The sequence below is a fragment of the Balaenoptera musculus genome, chromosome 13, assembly GCF_009873245.2.
Source record: "Balaenoptera musculus isolate JJ_BM4_2016_0621 chromosome 13, mBalMus1.pri.v3, whole genome shotgun sequence".
Classification (NCBI taxonomy): domain Eukaryota; kingdom Metazoa; phylum Chordata; class Mammalia; order Artiodactyla; family Balaenopteridae; genus Balaenoptera; species Balaenoptera musculus.
Window position 1 is genome coordinate 89,250,227 of NC_045797.1, and position 21,522 is coordinate 89,271,748.

At 40.9% G+C, this 21,522-nt stretch overlaps 1 protein-coding gene across 10 annotated transcripts in view; it reads left to right on the forward strand.

Annotated features, from left to right (window-relative positions):
- Window positions 1-230: 230 nt before the first annotated feature.
- MYT1L (myelin transcription factor 1 like) overlaps window positions 231-21,522 on the forward strand; it is a 406,818-nt gene continuing 385,526 nt past the window's right edge. For 9 of the 10 annotated variants that reach the window (XM_036873935.1, XM_036873927.1, XM_036873932.1 and 6 more), the window contains exon 1: window positions 6,495-7,095. The gene's annotated coding sequence lies outside the window, so the exon portion shown is untranslated. Of the gene's footprint in view, window positions 282-6,494; window positions 7,096-21,522 lie in introns of those variants that run through there. The other variant, XM_036873928.1, reaches the window with a different exon arrangement.

Consider the following 21,522-nt stretch of genomic DNA (forward strand, 5'->3'; position numbering starts at 1 on the left):
GGAGTGTGTGCATTAGGGGATGTGTGTGGAGGTAAAAGAGATCCCTCAGGCCTGAGAGCCTATCGCGCCGCATTTGTCATTCCTGCCCCGGCGACATTTTTTTCCCCTAAGCTACTGCACACTAAACAAGAAGAGAGCTTTCCTTGCAGTCTTCTTGAAGGCCCCCTGATTTTTGTACTCATTGTTGGTGGGTGTATTTTAATTTTTTTGATTCCCTGGACTGTGGGTTATGATATCAATATTCACTGAAGACAAAAAGCAGCCTTTTCTGCATCTCGGTGGTAGGCATATTCCTCATCATCCTTTCAAACTTGGGGTGGAACAGGGCTTGTTTGCTTTCTGTGTATTTTGAGTCAGCGCAGTTACTAACACTGAGCTTGTCGCACTTGTGAGCTGTTGTGGTCATGTTGTGAGGTACGTGATCTTCGTTAGGTTAATTCTGGGGACTTAGTGGACAGGGTCTGTTTTACCGTAGTTCAAGGGCTGGTGCTGTAATGCCTATTGTTTGCTCCTTTTTAAAGTTATTTTCATAGCATGGCTGGTAGCTGAAATGTTCCTGGGCTAGGAGTTTGTAATCCACAGAAGTCTCTCTTTAAAGCAAAATGGGTATTATGTTGCATGCTTTAACCGTGATGTTGTTTATAAAAAAGACCTTGCTGCATGGACTGTACTTGGATGATATGCGGATATTGAAACAAAAACTTCCCAGAGACTTTACCGGATTACCTGACATTGCAAATAAAGCAATTCATTTTTTACAAAGGCTGTTAAAACATTAGGCATTCTCAATGTCATATTATATTGGCCTAATGGTAAAAAGTTGACTTATATTGTTTAAATTGAGAAACTCAAATAAAGATTTTGAACTATAACTGAAACATTTCAAGTTCATAATAATGAAACAGTGTTTCATTTGTAACAGAAGTATGCCTTTAACACAACTTAAATTAATAAACTAAAAGTTCAAACTGTAAACTTTATCTTCAGGGTAGATCAGAATAAGGCCATAAATATATACACATATAAATATTCATATAATGGCTAGCTATTCAAAATATAGAGCTCTGATTTTGAATTTAGTATTAATTTAGCCATGATAGTTTCTCATACCACTAAAACGATATAATCTATAGAATTTTAAGTGATTTATTTACTTACAGTAAAAATGTTTGTTATAATAGGAGTTTTTTGTTGAACTGTTTGTATTTTTTACTGAACAAAACTAACTTCATAGACAAAAGCACCCTAGTACCACCCTTACATGCATAAGGGAGGCTTTCTTTCTAATTCTTCAACTTCATGAAACTCATGTGGCTTTTTAAATGATAAATAAAGGCATGTATTCCATATGGATAAAAATGGGATTATTTTAAATGTTATAAAAAGGGTTTTTACCCAATACTCCTTTTTGAAAAACAGCACCACTCATACTTATAAGTTTTCACCTCCCAGGAACTTTGAATCCAGAGCGTTGATTGTATATAATACATGCTAGTGATACATTCTAGAAAAAAGGAAGTTTATTTTTTCTAGTTGACCTAAAGGAAAGTGTATGATTCTATCACCTCAAGTGCAATAGGTCAATTGGTCAAAATTCTCCTTAAAGTTATACTGTAGTAATAATTTTTTTAAATTAAATACAGTAGACCAGATCTGATATGTTTGTGTAATAGTTCTTTACTTCATGGCACTTTTAAAACTCTCCCTACAGTATCATAGACTTCTCAGAAGCAATAGCAGCTATTATATAATCCTTCCTTTTTAAATCAGCCATATTTTTTTTAATATTTTAGCTTGAGTATTAGAGAAATAATTTCTTTTTTAAATATTAATTTTACACTTGGAGAGTTAAAAACAGTAAAAGCCTGATTGTTTATGAAGATTATTTAAAGTGACAGCACTTTTCTCAGAGGACTGTAGTTGAAGCATCAGTAATATGATACCTGGATTTATATTATAATATGAAGGATTATACTGTTGCCTTTTGATCATTACATATAGTCTTCAGATCTCTGAAGCAAAATTGTCAACTTTTGAGAAACCTATGAGGTAGCACAGTTGATTTTTTCCCTCCCCCCCAAAAAAAGTTAATTACCAATCTTGGTTGGATTCTTCCTTGCCTCCCTGACATTTGACTGCTGCTAATTCACTGATTAATCTCATTAATGTGATTATAGTAGGATTTGGAATTGGCTGCCATTGTTCTGTAGACAGTGCTATTCGGCCTGAGCACTTGCCACCTCATTCAGTTTTGCTGTGATTTTTCAAAGGCTGGTTGAGTGAGCTATTGTGAGCAAGGCTTCTCTCCCTTTCCCTTTCAGCACCGGGAGCTGTCCGCTGCTGATAGCAATTACATTCAGCAGTGACTGACTTCCTACTAGTTTACTGGCAATGGGGAAATGGCTCAGTTTCATCACCTTAATGATTGTACTCGTTGAGGTAGAAGGAGGAGCAGACTTTATGGTCACAATGGGTTGTTCTGAAGAGTGTGGCAGAAGAGATAGGCAATCTCCAGACCTTTATGTTGCACATAAAAATGTTACCCTACTTTTCAAATTACTAGACATGATTTTATTAAAATTACTTGCATACGTGTAGTTGTGAGTTGAAAAACCATGAACACCATGTGGACATGCTTTTCAAATGGAAAATCGTTATGTGATTATTGATAAAATTTCATTTTTGAAAAGATGAGCCAGAATTACCAAGATAAACCAATAAGGCAGAAAGTACACAGAAAACATACATTTCAACTTTTCTTGAGTTAAACTTGCATCCTCCAGCAAAACTTAGGCCAATTTCATAAATTTGTGTTAGATGCTGAGATCAAGGTTGAAGGCCCATAATTTGTGACCATGTATGTGTGGTGTACAAAAATTCCTAAAGGAGTATGAGTACATTATTTCCTTTGGATTGTATCAGCATGATTTTAGGAAAATGTGAGTATTTTCAGAGAATGGGCCTCTTCGACATACAGCTTTCATTGTTCCTATCATATTTTTAACCTTACTTTTCACCTAACTTATTCATTTTTTACACTCTCAAAAATGTTTATATTTCACACCTTATTACTGGATACACCCAATTATTTCACTGCCTGATGTTTTCTGTCTGTTTTATGCACCAGCTTTCAATAGATTAAGGAAAAAAATAAGTTATTTTGCAGCCTTAAATCTTTTTCAAGTTTTTCTATTTGTTAAAACTATACTTAAAATTCAAAACTTAGAGTTAATAATCTGATTATTTGTTGATTTGCTTTTAGAAATACTTCACATGTCTGATAAAAAAAATCCAATCACTTCTCAGAAAAATTCATTTTGTTGCCTAAATAACGTTCTCAAAGTCACATGTATAAACTAGATTTCTGACTCTACCTGAGAGGCAATCTAATTTAAGGGAGAGTATCGTGTGTAAAAACATACTATATCATCTAAAATAATTTTACTCATTAAACAATTTGGTGCCTACATTTTTAACCTCAGACAACTTAAAATTGTATTTCCTCTGAAACATTTTATATTAAGACCCCCATTTGGTGGCGTAAGGGGGCTAGCAAGATGCTTCTCTGTGACGACCCCGCTGCCCTGATGTTGGAGTGTGGCTCGGCTGCATGGCCCCTGGAGTCCAGGGCTATAATTTTCTAATCAATAACCAGTCTTTCAAATGCATCTAGTACTTTGCCATAAAGTCTACCTTGATGCAAGGTCTCACCAGAACTCTGTCTAGGAAGCAAATGCATGGCAGATTCAGAAAGAGAGATCTTCAGTTTTGCTAAACTCTAATAATCAAATTACTTTGTATCATAATTTGATTGCAATAGTGTTATGCATTTTCTTGTTTTCAAGCTTTTTCAGAAGCCTCTTTTCAGGAATGTCTTTTTTTTTTGTTTTCTTTGAAAAGTGTGTAGCATTCCTTAGAAAAGAGTAAGAGAGGATAAACTTGAACAAAAACTTGAAAATGATTAACATATTTTTCCCCAAATAAGTTTCACCATAGTGTATTCTTTACCACAACTCTTACCTGACATTGATTTACACCTTATTCCAAACTAAACTAAGGAGAAAAGATAGCACAAACTTAAAGAAGAAAATACTTATATAATTAAAAAATTTTATTTTGAAGTTGTAAGGGGTAAATAACATCCATATATTATGTGTGGCTGATATAAAAACATATATATTTTAAATTGGCATACCCAACAAATTAGAAATATTGCCTATAATGATCATAACTTGCACAAGGAATATACTACTTTACTTTTGTAATAATTTATTGTATGATTTTTCTGATGTCAGATTATTTTAAGGTAGCAGACGTACATTCTTCTAACATTAGGCTATGTTTCAGTGCAACATGGTTTCAGTTGGAGTCTGCTTTGTGTCCTCCTGTCTCTCTGTCTCTCTCTGTTGCCTCCCTCTTTCCCCCATCTCCCCCTCCCCTTTCTCTCTCTCTCTCTCTCCCTCCCCTGTCCTCCCTCTTTAACTCTGTCCCTGGTTGTGTCTTTGGCCTCCCTCTCTTCTCCCTGTGTCTCTTTCACACCTGCATTGTTCAAGCATACACAATGATTTTCCTATGCCTGTTTTCACAATGAAACTGTGTTAAGCTTTGACATCATAATGAGTCCTCAGGGTATCTGTATAAGTAATCAGAGATGGCAGAGAAAATGTAAGCCAGGTGTTTTAAAACTAGAAAGAATGCATAAATGCTTATTTATTATGTGAGGAAATACTGATAAGCATTGCTGTGTTGGGCTGTTCTGTTAGGAAATTTTTCCTAAAATGTATCTCTTTAAAAAATCCCTACTCCCCACGTGGTGATTATTGGAAAAGTTGCGGGGGGGGGGGGGGGAATGTTTTAGTTTAAGTGTGACGGGTGCTGTGCTGTGAGAAGACGGAATGGTACAGGATAGTCTCTTAAAGCGTCTCTTGCTCTCAGACTGCAGTGATTTCCAGCAGGGCTGGATGGGAAGGGAATTGTAACCTCTGTAGTAACCAGTATGTCTGGTCTCAAGACGTCAGGCAAGACGCTCGGGATTTAGAGGAATCACCTCTGAAAGCTAGAGTAAGGTGTTCTTGGCAACTTCGGAGCTCTGTGTCGTCCTCCGCACATAAACCACAGTCAGCATTGTGTTCTGGGGAAAACCTGCAGTGGTTTATCACGGTGGTGGTTCTGCCCCCCACTCTCCCTGTACACGGTGAGCTGACAGAGTGACGGCACTGGAGGGAAGGGGCCGATGGAGTGGAAATGTATAGGCAAGTGTGATCAACATGTGCCATGGTCTCTCCGTGGCAGAAATAGCCCTGCGTGTGTGGAGAAATAGGCTGCAGACCGGGGTTGTGCTGGATGGCTACCAACTCTCCTACAAAAAGGTACCTCTTTCTTTCTACTTAACGGTTGCCTAGGATTTATCTGATTGTTGCCACCTGCAACTCTTCAGAATTATTTCACCTGGCCTCTTAAGTACTTTGACAAATAGTTGTCTCCTTGCTTACCTGGCTATCTTCAGCTCTTATTTGATGCCAAATTGTAACAGTTCTTAAAATTGCCTGGTTTGGTGTACAAACGAGCCAACAAAGGACTCTTTCTCCAACAGAGCTTCTTCTCCACCTTAATATCATTGTGGGAGCCCGGTATGTGTGCAGGCCGCCTGGAGCTGTTATTAAACAGGAGTCTGTGTATTTGAGGCTAGCATCCAGGGGGAGGGTGGGAGGTGCTAAGCAGCCTTTATGGTTTCATATGGCCTTTCAGAGCAGCGAGTGTGATAGGAGCAAGGCTTGCAGGGAGCGCAGTGGTGCGGCTACTACGGCTAGGGTAAAACATTTGTTGTTAGACTCAAGAAGCATGTAAAAAATCAGCAATATGTTTTTACTGGAAAGATGTTAACGAAAGTCATATATCTATGTTCCCTTTTGTGTTTTTGAAATCTTATTTGCTCTTGCCTTTTCAGATAAAACTTTTTCTGACATTTGTTTTCTTCCAGCCATGCTAAGAGGTTGATAATATTTGAACTTTCTTAGAGGAATAGTTCTATGTCTTTTGTTTGAAAAGAACACGATAGAAGAAGCTCACGCTGAAACAGAGCATAGTGCGGTTGGCAACCCGAAAGAGATTTTAAGAGTCAGTTGGCGTTAACTCTTGTGTAACTGTTCTCCCATTTGAAGAGGTGGGGGGCCAGGCTTGGAACCTCTTTCTGTGTTGTTTTGGTGCTCAGCAATAGGACCATGGAAAATATTGTGGGTTTAGCTGACTTTCTGAGGTCTCTATGGCCACAGCGTGAATTTACCATAACATCAGTGTGTGTGTTGTGGTGGGGGGGGGGGCCGGGGGCGGGCGGGGGTGGTATTTTTAGACATACAGCCTAGCCTGTGGCTGTTAACAGCCTGACTCTGGTATTTACAGTTCTCATCTATTACATGAAATACGGCGCCGCACATGATACACATTCTGCTCTAGAGATTTAGGGGCCTGTGGGTACAATGTAAGAAGCATACAGCATGCATCCCCAGTCTTGTCTGACTGTGTTGGAAGCTTAATAAACAGCCAGGTTAGAAATTATCGGTTTAAGCCATAGCTCTACCTTGAAACATATCTAGCTCAGCCATGAAGCTCCCTCCCAGGCTAGGATTTGGGGAAATGGCTATGTTTTTGTAGAGCTTAAAGGATGCAGCCTGAGACAGGGTAAGTCAGCAGTCTGCTGCTGATGTTCTGCCGCAGCTCCGTGGTCTCCCGGGGAGCCTGTGCCGGATGCACAGCCGGGCAGGCTCGCAGCGCATCTCGTCTGAGGCTCCGGTCAATGGAGGCTTCACGTCCTGCGCCAGGCAGGGCGCTGCACGCATGCCCCGGCCCCGTCGTTTAGCGGTGTCAACTTATTAATTTCCATCTCCGACTTCAGGCCTGTTAGTTTCCTGTCTGAAAGCATTATTACTTTTGTCCATGTGGCAAAATAATTAGCATACAGATGAGCAGTGGCCCCGGGTCTGAGCGCCGGTAGAGAAGAGGTGCGGTGGGAAGTTGATTGGATGCACGGAGAACAAATGGTGGGCGTGCAGAAGCAGAAGAGTTTGTAGTCGTGGAGCAGGTTGGAGAATTTTCTGGGTGAGTCCCTAAGATGGAAGCAGGGGTGGCTACCGTGGGAACGACGGCTCGGAGGCTGGCCTAGCCGGAGGAGCCCCTGGGATGTGCGCTCAGGGCGTTCACTCGGACCACTTTGTTTGCCATTCTTCAGGTTTCTCCTTGCCGGTCCCTCCAGGTAAATATGTCCTGTTCTCCTTGTTGTTTCCAGAGCGTTAGGTCCGCTTCCCAAAGTGGAGCAAAGTTCAACTCCGAGGGTGGGTAACAAAAGGGTCGGCCTTGCTGCCGGTCTGGGGCAGCCGCTTCATCCATCTTGCGTGCGAATGTCTGGAGTGAAAATGGACTGTTTAGAGATTATTGTTTGCAGAAATTTACAGCAGCCATTATTCAGTGTGTTTAATTAATATTTTCTGAAACAGTGTATCCAGACCAGTAAAATGAGCAAATGTTGTTTCAATGAAAGCCCAGACATAATTAGTTTTGACTGGTATATATTTTTCCTAGCTGGAAGAAAATTTTAGCTAATTTAACCAGCAACTTACTGGAGATTTTGCAAATCGAGCTGAAGTTTCTATTGATCTGTAGGATCTACAGATAAGAGATAGAAAAATTAGCACAAGCTCTGATACTTTCAGTTCTTTTCAGAAAAATGGAGACTGTTTTTACAAATCAGTCTTCTGAATTGAGAAATAAGTATAAAGCCTGCTGGAATCCTAATTTTCTATTGTCATCAGTGGCACACATTTCTTATATAATTCTGTGATTGTAGTACTGCAATATGGGTGTTTTAATATTTAGTTAAATATACTTTCATCTCAAGAAATTCACTGATAAATAGTTCTATCCTGTTTTCATAATCCCTATTCTCCTTAAAAGGTAAGGTTTTCATTTTAACTGACCTAATTATTTCATCTGCTTTTGAGGTAGGACTTAAGTAGAAATTATTATCCTTTAACTGTCTTTTTATAGGTGCCTGAATTTTTTTTAATCACTTAAGGATTTTATTTTGCTTTTATTTTGAGGCTTTTTAATTTTTTTTTTTTTTTTACAGAGTTGCTTTACTTCAGCTGTCTGCTTTAGACAATGACAGTGAATATTTGATAAAAAAAAATGCAACTTTTTGGAGGGTCATTTCTTCTGTTTAAAAAAGCTATGTCCTCCCAAAAAAGAAAAAAACAAAAAAACAAAAAAAAAACTACCTTCAATAAACCTAAACCTCAAACACAAGATATTGGAAAACATTTTAACCCTTTATATGCAGCTTCTGACACTTGGTTTTGATAATTTTCCCCTTCATACTTGAAGTTTCTGAATACTCACATTGAGCTTTGCATAATAGCTGAATTGTCCATATTTACATCAAAGAATATATATGTATATATATATAAAATCAATTTTTTCTATTTTATTTTTAAATTTGCTGGTAAACTAGGATGAGAACACAACTGAGGGGTGTTTGTTTTTTTTTTTTAATTTAACCCAAACAGTATTAAATACCAAATTATTTCAAAATAGATTCGTGAACTCTTACCTAGAGAAAAAGAATATTTCTTTTATTTTTCCATTGCTGTACTTTATTTTAGAGTTGAGCCAAGCCTTCTATGATTAAAATCATTCCTTTTAGTTTTATGATGGGTGATAACTTTCTTGGGGCAAAATATCAGCATTCATTTTCTGACCTCAACGTGTCCATTTACACCCAGAAGAGAACACTTGACTGTTACCTACCACGTTGCTTTCTTTGTGCCTGGCTGCCTTTCAGAGGTAGAGTCTAGCTTTTTTTTAAGGGCCAAAATTATGTCATATTAGTTTCCACTTGACAGAGTTACTTTACGCCACTGTCTGTCACACTGGTTCTCGGGCACACTGGTTTTGTGGACTTGGGAAGGGCTTGCCTTCAAAGACAGTGAAAAGTCCCAGGGCTGGAAATATGGTGATGTGTGCCTAACTGGAAATGTGGTTTCTCAGGGCATTTTTCTTTTTCTTTTTTCTTTTTCTTTTTTTTTTTAGTTTAGCTCTAAGGTTGCAGATAAACTTTAGAAAGAAAAGCAGCCTTTTATAGTAAATTTCTTTAAGCTCAGTGAGTGGCCAAAATATTAGTCTGAAATCAGGCACCCTTCGATACCAAAGGGAAGAGAGGTCGGTATACGGGAGGTCTCTGTGCCTAGGGTGCTCCAGGGCCATTCTTCAGTGGGTTCCCAGTGATGGGGAATGACGAGGGTATCAATATTTTTTCTTTCAAAAGGTTATTGACCTTATTTGTTTAAAATTCTGTACTAGGATGTATTTTTGTACTCTTGGGGAACTACAATTCATCTCTTCAAAGGTTCTGTTGAGTGCATGTATATATGTGTTTTTAAAATGCCAGTGTGGAAATGTTGTGTGAAGGCTGACAGTATTTGAGCCATTGGATTAATATGTGTGCCATGTAGACCTGTTTTAGATATATTTGGGTACTCATTATATAGTTGAAAGGAACTTTATGACTCAGTGTTACATACTGACTGCTTTTTACTAAAGTCTGACTGCTTACATGGTGCAATCAAATGGCTTTAAAGAAAATTACCCCAAGATTGTTGGACATTTGCTTGAGATGTTTTCAGGTTGGGATGTCGGACTTAGGTCGCTAAATCAAACAACTCATGGATTAATAATTTACGGGGTAGGGGTTCTTTTTGGTACATTGATGAAGATTTTTATTAGAGGATTTCTAGCTCAAACACTGTTTTGAGTAGTATCTTCATGGCTGGACTCAGTGTATTTTAATGGCACTCAACAGAATGTTTTCTTAAAAGTCAGAATTACCCCTCAATCACAAGGGCTCTCACATCACTCAACCCTAAAAGGGATGGACAGTTCTTAGAGACTGACTTTAAATTTAGCCCAAGCTCCCCTCCCTGGTACATGGATCCACTCGCCTGTTACCATCTGATCAGAAGCTGAAAGCATAGAGCATGGTCGCCATGAAACAATGCTAGCCAGACCGGTTGTGGAAATAATTGAGTCTGCAGGGCACCCCATAGAGAACCATCAAATCAAGTCTGCTCTGGAGCGGTCTGCTAGATTGTGAACGTTCAGAAATCAATGCTGCATCTGCTAGTGGACCCTCTGGTTCACTAGAAACTCCCACCTGCCTAATGCATCTGGGCAAGAGCTTTTCAGAAACCAGTTTCCTTCAGGATAAATTTAATACGTCTTGAGGGTCAGGCACAAGCAAATTGATTCTATCTATCTCTGCACCAGCAAAACTCATAAACATCTGTAAGAACACAGATTTTCCATAACCCTAGGATTAAGGGATGCTATTCTGTGAAATATCCCAAGCCTACTCCCTTCATACCTCATGCCAGCATGGCATTTTTTAATTAGGAAGTTGATTAAAAAGGGCACGGTAGACCACGGATGTATGGCCCTTTGGCATCCGTCCAGCTGTTTGTTTTCTGGGTGGTGCTCATCACCAGTTGCAGGAAAGAGGGGGGGATTTGTGGTGAGGCTGAGGGGTGGCGAGAATGGAACTGTCCTGGTGTATGTGCTCATGGCACTGGTTGTAGCTTCATCCTTATGAGCCCTCTCTGCAGACAGACTTGCTGGCTTCCTTCAGGAAACAGTGATCACTGCACTTTGAACACATGAGCAATGGATGCATTGCACTGAGAAATCCTGTGGTTCTGATTTCTCAGTGGCCAATATGATAGGTCGTAATTTGCATTTTCTGGATTCAAAAATCTGACCTCATGTCCTGTAGTTTGGCCAGAATGGTCACAGTTCCCAGAATAGTGCTGTGTCCTTTATCTTTAAGAGTAACTGGTTTTCTTTCTGTTTTTTTCCTTTTCTCTCTCTCTCTTTCTTCCTTTCTTTCTTCCTTCCTTCCTTTCTTTCTTTCTTTCTTTCTTTCTTTCTTTCTTTCTTTCTTTCTTTCTTTCTTTCTTTCTTTCCTTCTTCCTTCCTTCCTTCCTTCCTTCCTTCCTTCCTTCCTTCCTTCCTTCCTTCCTTCCTTCCTTCCTTCCTTCCTTCCTTCCTTTTCTAAGGGAAGCTTCTTTCTTCACTGGCTCTTTTTAGGGCATGGAGTATATTATCAGAAGAATAAATGTGGTACCCGATTGTAGTGTTCCTGTGGCCAATGTGGTATGAATAAGTGCCACGTGATGAGTGAAACCCTGCCCCCTCCCACGAGCTCCTTCCCAACCCAAGAGCCCCAGAGAAGCAGGAAGAGACGCCCAAGTGATCTTGGGCGGTGGGGTGACCCTTGGGCCACTATGTCCAGGACAGATGTTGACTCCGGGTTTAAGATCAGGGGAGTGTGTCTCTCTCTGTGGGAATTCCAGCTGCTGGGGTAGAGATTCTTCCTTTTGTTCTCCTCTCCTCAAACCCAACTTGCAAATTTATGAATCATGTTTAGATTCTGCGTTTTAAAACAGTTTAGTAACAGTCTCATTAGACACAGTAACAAGGATGGGCAGCCCAGGGGCTCCCTCACCATCTTCTCCTGGAAGAAAAAATATCAGTCAGTGCTGAAAATTAAAGGGATAGCTCCTTAAACTCATCTCCTCCCTTCATTTTTAGCACATTAATGAGCAATTCATACACCCTGCATGTATTGAGCACCTACTGTGTGCAGAACCAAAAGAGGTAGCACTACGATAAATTTCTAACCCACAGTGAGTCAAGGTGTATAGATATACATACATACATACATATAATAACTATATATTAATATATAGTATATACCTATGGCATATATTTATAAATATAATTTATATAAATATATTTATATATTTGAATATTTGTATAAGTATAAGCATATAATATAGCTATTATTTATATGTATATTATATTATACATGTATAACACATGTTATATTACGTATAACATACATAATATGTTTATATTTATATATTATATATAAATATATGCTTAGTAATCACAATTCTTCTATGTCTACTTTTTCTTGAATACATTTTGAAATAGATTAAACCATTTTTCTCACTTAATAAGAGAGTAAGATAATCGTTGATGTCCCTTTCTTAGATGATTCATACTTCAGGGGTCCAGGTGATCATTCTGAAAATTAGCTCTCAATTGCATGGCATTGTATAACCATATTTCTCTACTTGATTAAATATATGATTTAAGTTTATCTCCTTCTTATAAAATCTAAACTCCAAGTTTGTGAGAGCTCTAGGTAGTTGGTCCTCATTCATCATGGTTTATATATGTATATCTTAGCTGTCCCCTTATGATATGCAGTTACAATTGAACAAGTCTTTTCTTACCTGAGAATGCGTGAAACAGTAAACAAATTTCTGTTTTGAGGAAAGAGGGTTGGTAAATGTCAGGTGTCTGTTTTGCAATTTCTGAACATTTTAAAGCTGTTGATCCCAGAGATCAGCAACAGAACATTTGAGGAAGGCATGGCTAAGCCCCACATCACCACTGAGGGCGTCCTGCTCGCTCACCTCTGACTCGGGTCTGTGACGTCACGCTCGGCCTCGACGCAGGGAGCTGAGCAGGGTGGAGGCAGGCAGTGACCTGGTCATCCACAGGATCACCACTGGCTGGAGAGACGAGGGGAAGAGAAGAAGAGGATTCAACTTAGAAACTGGTCATGCATTCACACATGCAGATGACTCCACTGCAGTCCCATGGAGGCAGATCTGTTCAGAATAAGAACCTTCAATTAAGTCTTTTTTCCCCCAACTTTTAAAAAAAGTTGTTATTGGAGTATAGTTGATGTACAATGTTGTGTTAGTTTCTGCTGTACCGCAGAGTGAATCAGGTATACATATACATATATCCACTCTTTTTAGATTCTTTTCCCATACAGGTCATTACAGAGTTCATTAAGAAGAGTTCCCTGTGCTCTACAGCAGGTCCTTATTAGTTATCTATTTTATATAGAGTAGTGTGTATATGTCAGTCCCAATCTCCCAATTTATCCTTCCCCTTGATTAAGTCTTGTAAAGGAAAAGTTAGATTAGAATTAGCGTTTCATATTCTCTCAGAGTCTGGAACTTTAAGTAGCTCAGACATCAAAAAGCTGCATGTCTTTGCTTACAAATGGAAGTCTGAGATTACGTAAAAGTGAGAAGTGCTGGTTGATGGTAGATACTTGTATATAACAGGAAAGGAAATCTTAATCATTTGCTCAGATAAATTTCAAACTCATTTGTTAATTGTTCTTTGGTGAACATGGCACATTTGGTACTGAATTAACACTTGGAATTTTCCACGAACTTTGTGTTTTGAATCTTCCTTATTTTTTGCAATTCTCTTCATAGTCCCAAGAACAAGAATGGAGGTAGTTTCACTGCCCAAATGTTCTTTAGCTAATTTGCTGTTACTGGGATTTTGTTAGCTCAAAAACAATCCGTTTCCCTAAGAGACCCACACCCATAGTGCAAGCCAAGAAGTGTTGTGTCCGTTCTCCAGGGACGGTTTAACACACCTGTTTACAAATGGACTCAGCCACCTGTTCATCTAGTTAATCATCAAAAGAGTGTCTCATCAAGGGGGTCAGTTGGGTGGGAAGGACAGTGAGATTTGTGAGATTAGATGTGACTTCTCATTTTTAATATGTAACATTTCATGTATGTTCAATTTTGAAGAAGTTAGAAAATACACTCAGCCTCTGATAAATATTCATGGCTGTCAGCATGCCAGGGGTTAGAGGCAGAATGTGTACAGGGCACAGTATGGCCAATGGTATTTTGTACTTGGTGCTTTATGGCTTCGAAATTCAGCATATGCAGATGGAATCATTTGTTTTAGCTTCAGATGCATTACTGAAATGTGAGGGGTGCTGACTCGGCAGTCAGCATTAGAAAATGGGACTCTACAGAAGAAAACAGCTTTCATCACCTGATCTCCACACGTCTCTCCTCTCTGCACAACCCTGTTCCTTGCCTGCTCTCCACCCCGCAGCCCGGCCCTGGCCCCATTCTCCTTGATGGGAACGTGCCCACTGGCTGCAAGTTTGGTGCCCCAGCATCCCAACTTGCTCCTGCCCAGGGGTTTTCAGGTAACCAAGGGCAGCATCAGGAGGACCACTAGCAACCGCTTTACTGATTTTCAGGTCTCTCCCAGAGTCAGGAACTCACCCCTAGCTTGGTGATATTGGTTGGATTACACATGTGCCACGAAATTCTGAGTAAAATTCTTCAACATATTGAAAATGACCAATGATACTAGGAACCTTCTCTTTCCCATTAACTGCTCAGAGGGGATCTTCACCTAATATTATACATTTTAGTCATCCTTAGGCATCCTTTCCTTTTTTAAAAAAACATTCCTTTTTATTTTCTCAGCGAGATTTTCCCATCTGTAGCTAACCTAGACAATGACAGAGCTCACGTGAAGGTACGTCATCTTAGTTCAGCTCTTCTCATAATTCGGGGGTGACTTTAAACAAGTCATTTCTACTCTCCACGTCTCAGGATCTTTGCTTAACATGGGGGATTGAACTCCATAACCTCTCAGCTCCTTTCTGGTTCTAACGTTGTGTGTCTGTATCTGCCACCCCTGGGCAGGGTCTCCTCTGCAGAGGTGTCACTGTGCAATGGTGGGGCTTCAGGCTGTGGGCAGTGCCCCTGCCAGAGGGCAGCAGCACCTCCTGCTCCTTAATTGGGATCATTTCTAAGGAAGAGCAGGAAGCGAGCCTAAGGCCAATAGCCTGGAAGATTTAGAGGAGGTGTTGTTTTTGATTAGTGGGTCTAATCTAGGATCGCTCAGGTCAGTGGAACTGACGTGGGATTCACCCAATCAGAGGCTTCTTGGTCACCTAGAGAAATCACTGGACTGTGTGCGAAACTCAAGACATGTAGCTGAAAACCAACTTCCTCTTAAGTTCTTTTCTCTCTTGATTTTATCTACTTTGTGACTATGACTTTATTTTGCTTTAGGCAAGTATTCCTTTATGGCAACTATACCCGGTGGGTTGTCCTGGTGAATTCACACACTTCGTGTGCTGCATAGGCTCTATTACTCCTGCTCTTCTTCCCTCCACTTGACCGGTTGTGGTGGATCTTCTCCACCTGCCACGCTGCAGGCAAATAAAGTGTATGCAGTTAGCATGACAGGCTCCGTGCTTGAAGAAATAGCCCCATCGGCTTTCTGCCTCACCTTCTTTCCAAGAAGCAGTATTTAGATAGCAGTAACAGCCTGGGTACACACAGGTTAGGCACACATTTTTAGCAGCTAACATCCATTATACAATTCATGTCCTACTTCTGGTAGCCTAAAGCACCCAAAGTGACAAGATCTTGTGAGTACAAGTAAACACTAAGTTTTCACCACGGTAGCCAATGGTATGTTCAGAAATTTAAAAGAGTGGGCTGGATATTGTCCTCCAAATGTCCCACTAAAGTCAAAAAGAACGATAAGCCCATCATGGGGGAGGGAGTGAGATGGAGAACTCACCCCACGGGCGATGCTAGACAGCTCTCCCTGTGCACACCTGAAACTCAGACTTCCCACCTGAGTCACAGAAGTCTTTCCAGGTCGCTGCTACCAAGGAGGCCCCTTTGGGAAATTTTAAATTAAAATGTGTTTCATTTAATACAAAATCCGCTCTATCAAGAGCTCAAAATGCCGTATGCATAACTTTTCTCTAAGCGCTGGGAAATGCTTCTCCATCCAGAGACAGTGGAAAGATGCAACAGGAGAAAAGTGCTCTGCATGCCAGTGGAGAAGGGGCTGGAAGGAAGGGAAGAATGAAAAGTGGGAGGAAAGGAGCCTGAAAGGAGAGAAAAGTTCATGGACAATAGAGAAATGCTTAAGATGTATACTTCGGCTATTTCCAATTCTAATTTAAAGTGGGATGCTGTAAAGATGGGTCAACTGGTAAAATCATACTTTCGGAAGATCAAAATTTCAGTATTATGTGAGAAACCAATAAAAATAGACTATCAGGAAAACATCATAATGACAATAATAATCATAGCTAATATTTATTAACAAATGCACTACGTTGAATGCTTCACTTATGGATTTTATAATGTGACGCCTACAAGAAGCTATAGGATTATGGGTACTCTTATTATCTCTATAATTGTAAAAAGGCAAAATAGCATACTCATTAAAGAGTTCAGGTTATTAAACATATATACTGTTTAAGAAAATAAACCCCCAAATGAAAGCTTTTTATTAAATGTGAATGTAATTGAAGAGTCGCTGTATCTATAATTTAGAACTTGTTTGGGCTGACAATCATGATTTTATGTAGGCTCAGCGCTTATTTACAGAATTTGATCTAAATATATGACAATGTAGAGGTTTATCATTCTACTAAATGATTAACTAAAAGAATGAAGACATTCAGTCTTGAGGTATTCAAAAATAATCCCATGAGGTGTCTCATAAAACAGTTAAAAGACATTTAAGAAAATAATGGGAATAGTTATTTCCTCTTTGCTCTGGAAAGCTCTATGTCGAGTTAAGGATTTTTTTTTTTCCACAGAGAGAGGTATGTTACAGAGACAAATTTATAATGAGCTCTATAACAGAGTAAGGGTTGTGCCCCAAACATGTTTATGAAATTATGTGTAAAGATAAATAAGCCATGAAATTCAGGTTTCATTATGGCTTTCAAATTAGTAATAGTCTACTCTCCTATGTTAAGATCAAATTTAAGCATGACTCACAGAATGTATAATGTCTCCAAGAGTAAAAATATAAATACTATTCTCACTCGTTTTGCTTCAAGGGAGGACCAAAGCTATCTATGCTGTGGAGCTACACCCCTTGAATCTTTTCTGCAGTGTGAACCCATTTTCCCTTATTCCAAAGGTTCTCTGGGATCCAGAAGGACATCAAGTAGGGTCTTTTCCTGTTTTGGCTCTTGGAGGAAAGACATCCAGGCTTCCTCCTTACACTTTTGCTAACTTTTTCAAGAAGTTGTTATTTCAGACTAATTTATAACCCTATATCATGCTTACGCAAAGCCTTCTTCAGAATGTCAGATTTCTTATCTGCTCGCAGATCCTGCTGAAATTAAGCAGGCATTCTTTCCACTGAGCTGCCAACCCCCCAGAGAGCTGCCCCTGTAGAGTCACACACCCCAGAGGAGGGTGGCAAAGAGCACATTTTAAGGGCCTGTGGACCACGGATCGCATTCTAGTTCCAAAGTTCCATTTTACACCAGCTGAGATTTTCAGAAAGCGTGCTTGATTCTGTCAGTTTTATTGTTTTATAAAAATGTCATCACTGTGCCAGGGATGCTGAAAAACAGAAATGAACAACAACAAATGACTACTTCCTTCCCCCTGTCCTCATTGATGTACTGAAGGCTGTGGATGTAGAAGATGCATCCTTAATACTTACATGTGTATGTTCAGAAAAAGAATGCAAAATGTAAGTCATTTCTCGGGTATTAAGTTCATTGCGATTCCATTCTTTTTTGTTGTTGTTCTCAATGCCCAAGCCACCCACAGTTTGTGTTTTCTCTGCTTCATTCATCCTTTTCAAACAATGCACCCCAACCAACGGCTAATGAGCCAAGTAGCAAAGAAATATTCTTTTCTCTCCTCTTCTTCCCCATCTTCCACCTTTTCCTCTCAGCCCCCTTCTGGCCAGAACCTCTTGGTATTCCACTTCTGAGGGGCCTACCTGTCCTAAGAGGCTCCTCCCACAGTGTGTGGGCGAAGTGCCCTTGGTGAGATGAACATGTTCCCTTCTGTCCTCGCTTAACCGGGTTCAGGCTTTGCCTCCATCCTAAATATAGGAAGAACGGATAATGGAATGAAGCTATCAAAAAAGCTACCTTAGAAAACCTCAGAAGTGCTATATCCTTGGGGAGGGAGAATAAATTGTGGTTCTATTCCTTGGTGGTCAGTCCAGTCAGAAACCAAAGGTAGAAGCAGTGGAAAAGCAAACAGTCTGGTTCCAAACATACATGGGGACAGAGTGGGAAAAGGAGGGACCGGGGAGGCACATACTGTTGATACTACCATGGGGTGACTTTACAGGATGGGAGTCCCAGCTCTGGCCTCGTGCTCTAAGTTCCCTTAGATTCCACCCTTTCTGCAAACTCCCTTTCCAAAGCCCAGATGCTTAAGGTAGCATCTCACCCAGTGCTCAGAAATTGCAGACTCTCCTCACTGCCATCCATAAATCTGAGCTTCGCCCAAGCAGTGTTGTCACACACAATTAGATACTCAGTACTTGTAATCGAGCATTATGATTCACAGGCATCGCAAGCTGAGGCATGAGCTCACCCAAGGACCTAAGGATGGTGAGGAGGTGCAGTGGGCACACCCCAGTAATAACCTGGAACCGCTGCACACTGAGTCACTGGTGTTCAGAGTTTCTGCTTGGCTGACTTGGTTAAGTAATACCAGGCCAGAGATTCAAGCTCCTTCGGTAGAGTATGTCTGCTCTTGAATCCTTTGCAACATGTGTCTTAAAGGAGATCTCAAGCTTGAGGCAAAGTAGGTGCACAATCTGTGTTTAATTGGATTGAGCTTCTCATGGCGGGGGCAGAGGGCTCATTACACCTCCCCATTTGTTCCTGTCCCCCTGACCGGTGTCAGACCCAGCAAGGGGAGCGAGGGGCTGAGGGCCTGGCCTCCCCTGAACACACTCGACTCCAGAGTGTTCCTTCACTCTGACTGCAAGCGGAGCGGGGTCCCCGGTCGTGTGACACAGCTGCCTGGTCTTCATTCTCCGGACGATGCCGTCACCCTTCATTTAACCCCAGGAAGCAGTTCCCGGCCTCTACCTTAGACCCATTCGAGATCAGCTGTGCTGCGCCCCGCCCCTCACATCCTGCGCTCCCTTTCCGTGTTACATAAGGAGAGTTGGAGAGTGTTTATTAGATGAGGCAGAGCAGTTACCTGATCCAGGCTGCTGGGCCACGTCCTTGTCTAGACGCATCAGCACAGACACACAGGTTGGACACAAGCATGTGTGTGACGTGGTCTCGAGGAAGCTGCCATGTGCTACACGTCTTTGGGCTCACGCTCCGTCAGCCAGGATTTACCATCAACCTCCTTTTTGATTCCTGTGTCATCCTGGTTATCAAAATCTTAAGGTCCTCACTTGTCATCTGCAGTCTTGAAATCAGATCCCGCTGGTCGTGTTCAGATCGGGGTCTGGAGGCAAAGAAGAGTCTGACTGAGGTGAGATGTTAGTATGGCCGGAAGATGAGCCATCAGAGTGTCAGGGTTTAACCCAGCGGGGATTGTATGTCCACAGATTGGATATCAAAAGTAGGAAGTTTCTTCTGTGTTCTATGTTTTTATTTGCTCACTTTGTTTGTTGGCTATTGGTAGAGGAATTTTGCAGTATGTTCCCTTCCATCTGGAAGTTGTGCATATAATTATTCTTTCACCCATTTCTTCAGCCAACTCTGTATCATATTAGATGCTGTGGTCATAAGAAAATAAATCAGAACTACCCTCTGTTCTCAGAAATTGTATAGACCAATAGGGACAAAAATACAAATTTATAAATGACTCTAGTGTGATTTGAAATTTGACACAAATGGTAAGGAACCATAAACTACATGTTATGATCGTCTCAAAGAAGGGAGAGACTGTGTCAACAGGGCTAGAGTGGGGATAACATGAAAAAGGTCGTGTCTGAGATAATCCTTGAAAGGAAAGTACATTTCAACAGATAATTATAGAAGAAGGAAAAAATTCAAGCGGGGGAAATAAGGTGAGGAAAGTTGCTGGGAAAGGATACACGTGGCTTTACTAAGGGACGACTTAGAGACCATTTGTTGAAGTGAGGACAGGTGGAGCAGAGGACAGACCTGAAGCCCAGGGTGGGGTAGGTCATCGTGGGTCGTGCCTGTCATCCTCACGAGAGTCTACGTACGATGAGATGATGACTTTGTTCTGCAGATAATGGGAAACTGCGGAAGGTTTTTGTGTAGTTGAGTGACAAGACCAGAGCTATTCTTTGGGATAATTAATCTGGCAGCCAATCAGTGGCTACTTCCTGCCAATTCTGTCTCTAAAATAGCTCTCCCAACTGTTTCTTCCCTTCCATTCCCTCTACCACTTTTTCAGAGTAGACTGTCATTATCTTTCTCCTGGACTCTTACAGTCGCTTTAGATGCCGCTCTCCCAGCCCCACATATACTCACACTCACACTTACAAATGCATCTACATTCTGTTTTTTAGATTAATTATTCCAAAGTACAGCGTTGGCATTTTCATGCTCAAACAGCACCGGGGTCTTCCTATTTCCTACAGAATTAAACCCAAACACCCAACCTACCGTTTGAGGCAATTCCCCACCCATTCTCAAGTCTGCCTTCCATCCCTGTCCTATCCTTATCAATTGCAGATCTTCAGGGCAGTGAGGAACTTGGCTCTCCCCTGGCCACACTGTCCCTTCCTGCTGCCCTGTCCTTCCCTGATGTCCATGCAAACATGCTGTGCACCCATCAAAGGCTGGTTCACATGCCACCTTTCCACAAAGTCCTTGCTATTCCTCCCAGAGGAAATCCAGCCCTCTTCCCAGAATCTCTACAGCCTTTATCTCTGTGGTCTTATCATTGTCTCCTTTGTATTTACAGTTCTTTATGTCACAGTACAACCTCCCCTATGAGGCTCTGAAATGCTGCTCTTAGTGTGTGCATGCCTACCCAAACATCGGACATGGTTGGTGCTCAGCAACTCTGTTAATTGAAGAAAGGCTGGTGGGGAGACCTGGAACACAGCACCCTCTTTATGGCTATTGGAGTGACCAACGCACCATCTTTTTTGGGGACCTTGAAAGTCCTGGATCTTCTGTCGTGATTCAGTGTAGAGTTATTTATCCCAGGAGTTGTGATCACCTCATTTTGGTCTGTGTTACTACTTTGTGTACCTTGATCTTTGGAATAGGTATGTTTTTGTTGCATGGAAAGTAGTTCACAAGGTGCTTAGGACACTTGGATGAGTGAATGTGCCCTGACTTTTCCCTGAATCACTGGGAGACTTCCTATAAGAATGATGTTGCCCCTAAACTCCCTGAAGAAAAATTTCATAAGCCAGGTGTACAGACTCCTATTTGAAAACCTGAACCTTCCATACACTTAATTTTCCTTCCTCTACTTATTCAATAAGTGTGTTCTGTCTCATTCGGACCATTTGATACCACTTAAAAAATAAATAGTTGTGTATCTGCCACTTGAGTTCAAGCAGCTGAGAAGGACCCTTGCAAACCCAAACTCCTAATGCTTATTCACAGCAATCGATATTAGTGCTGGGAGGGAAATGGAATTGAACTCCTGGAAAGGAAAAGTTCTCCCTTTTCCTCAATTCTTCCTCCAGGGCAAGAACTAGGATGGAACGAGGATGAGTCTGGGGCACAGAATTTCGGGAGGTGGGCACCCTCAGAGAGAGCATCGCACGGCAGAGGAGCCTTTGACCTCCTGTCGTCTGGTCTCAGAAGTCTCAGCATTCTGATCCTGAAAAGGAGGGGGCATTGAGGTTAAGTGGGACAGACTAATGCTGGGCCTA